This window comes from Salvelinus fontinalis, unplaced genomic scaffold (genome assembly GCF_029448725.1).
Source record: "Salvelinus fontinalis isolate EN_2023a unplaced genomic scaffold, ASM2944872v1 scaffold_0106, whole genome shotgun sequence".
In the NCBI taxonomy this organism is placed as follows: domain Eukaryota; kingdom Metazoa; phylum Chordata; class Actinopteri; order Salmoniformes; family Salmonidae; genus Salvelinus; species Salvelinus fontinalis.
Genome location: NW_026600315.1, coordinates 374,681 through 376,669, shown reverse-complemented (window position 1 = coordinate 376,669; position 1,989 = coordinate 374,681). Strand labels below are relative to the sequence as shown.

The 1,989-nt window shown below is 39.3% G+C and overlaps 1 protein-coding gene across 1 annotated transcript in view; it reads right to left on the bottom strand.

Moving 5' to 3' along the window:
- Positions 1–311: 311 nt before the first annotated feature.
- Positions 312–1,989, bottom strand: part of brms1 (BRMS1 transcriptional repressor and anoikis regulator) — a gene marked incomplete in the record, with an annotated part of 22,475 nt that continues 20,797 nt past the window's right edge. The window contains 1 exon segment of the mRNA XM_055911914.1: positions 312–1,989. This exon segment is cut by the window's right edge and continues 1,248 nt beyond it.

Below are 1,989 nucleotides of genomic sequence, written 5' to 3'. Positions count from 1 at the left end.
ATACATATGCACGCACCACTTTTCCGGGGGGGGGGGGTTTGTAATTTTTTGAAACAAGTTATTTTTTAAATTTCACTTCACCAATTTGGACTATTTTGTGTTTGTCCATTACATGAAATCCAAATAAAAATCCATTTAAATTACAGGTTGGAGTGCAACAAAATAGGAAAATTGCCAGCGGGATGAATACTTTTGCAAGGCACTGTAAAAGTCCCATGATGGTAGTGACTGCCCATTACTGTTGATCACTTATTAACCATCATTTACTCACATTACTATAATAAAATATTTCAGTTATTGTGTATATTACATTCGTTTTATTTGTTAACTTTATTATTTCATACCAAGTCATCATCTCATCTCTATAGAGCTGCTGTCTGACAACATCACTATTTTAGTAGTCCTTTAAAGTAAATAAGACATACTTTGATGATCGCTGAATACCAACTATCAATCACTTAGATCATGTATTTTCAGGTAGAGATACCTGGAAGCAGCTGCTCTCTCTCCCTCTCCCTCTCCGTGTCTGCTCCACACAGACCGGACAAGTAGGCGCGCAATGGATTATGGTCATTGTAGTTAATTACCACAAAGCCTGTTAGAAACTACAACTCCCTACTAAATCACACAGTTCGGGCTTGATCTGATTTATCTCAAGAGAGACGACACATTGTGCTCACAGGGGAAAAAATTAAATAGAATTCAAATAATTGAACCAACGTTGGTCAATTACTTGTTTAAAAACCTATTAAAGATTTTGGTTAATCGCTTAGCACTAGTGATAGATGAATCAGAACCTAAATGTAACTGGGCCATAGTGTGATAGATGAATCAGAACCTAAATGTAACTGGGCCATAGTGTGATAGAGGAATCAGAACCTAAAGGTAACTGGGCCATAGTGTGATAGAGGAATCAGAACCTAAATGTAACTGGGCCATAGTGTGATAGAGGAATCAGAACCTAAAGGTAACTGGGCCATAGTGTGATAGATGAATCAGAACCTAAAGGTAACTGGACCATAGTGTGATAGATGAATCAGAACCTAAATGTAACTGGGCCATAGTGTGATAGATTAATCAGAACCTAAAGGTAACTGGGCCATAGTGTGATAGAGGAATCAGAACCTAAATGTAACTGGGCCATAGTGTGATCAGAACCTAAATGTAACTGGGCCATAGTGTGATAGAGGAATCAGAACCTAAAGGTAACTGGGCCATAGTGTGATCAGAACCTAAATGTAACTGGGCCATAATGTGATAGATGAATCAGAACCTAAATGTAACTGGGCCATAGTGTGATAGATGAATCAGAACCTAAATGTAACTGGGCCATAGTGTGATAGAGGAATCAGAACCTAAAGGTAACTGGGCCATAGTGTGATAGAGGAATCAGAACCTAAATGTAACTGGGCCATAGTGTGATAGAGGAATCAGAACCTAAAGGTAACTGGGCCATAGTGTGATAGATGAATCAGAACCTAAATGTAACTGGGCCATAGTGTGATCAGAACCTAAAGGTAACTGGGCCATAGTGTGATAGAGGAATCAGAACCTAAAGGTAACTGGGCCATAGTGTGATAGAGGAATCAGAACCTAAATGTAACTGGGCCATAGTGTGATAGAGGAATCAGAACCTAAAGGTAACTGGACCATAGTGTGATAGAGGAATCAGAACCTAAAGGTAACTGGGCCATAGTGTGATAGATTAATCAGAACCTAAAGGTAACTGGGCCATAGTGTGATAGAGGAATCAGAACCTAAATGTAACTGGGCCATAGTGTGATCAGAACCTAAATGTAACTGGGCCATAGTGTGATAGAGGAATCAGAACCTAAAGGTAACTGGGCCATAGTGTGATCAGAACCTAAATGTAACTGGGCCATAGTGTGATAGAGGAATCAGAACCTAAAGGTAACTGGGCCATAGTGTGATAGATTAATCAGAACCTAAAGGTAACTGGGCCATAGTGTGATAGATGAATCAGAACCT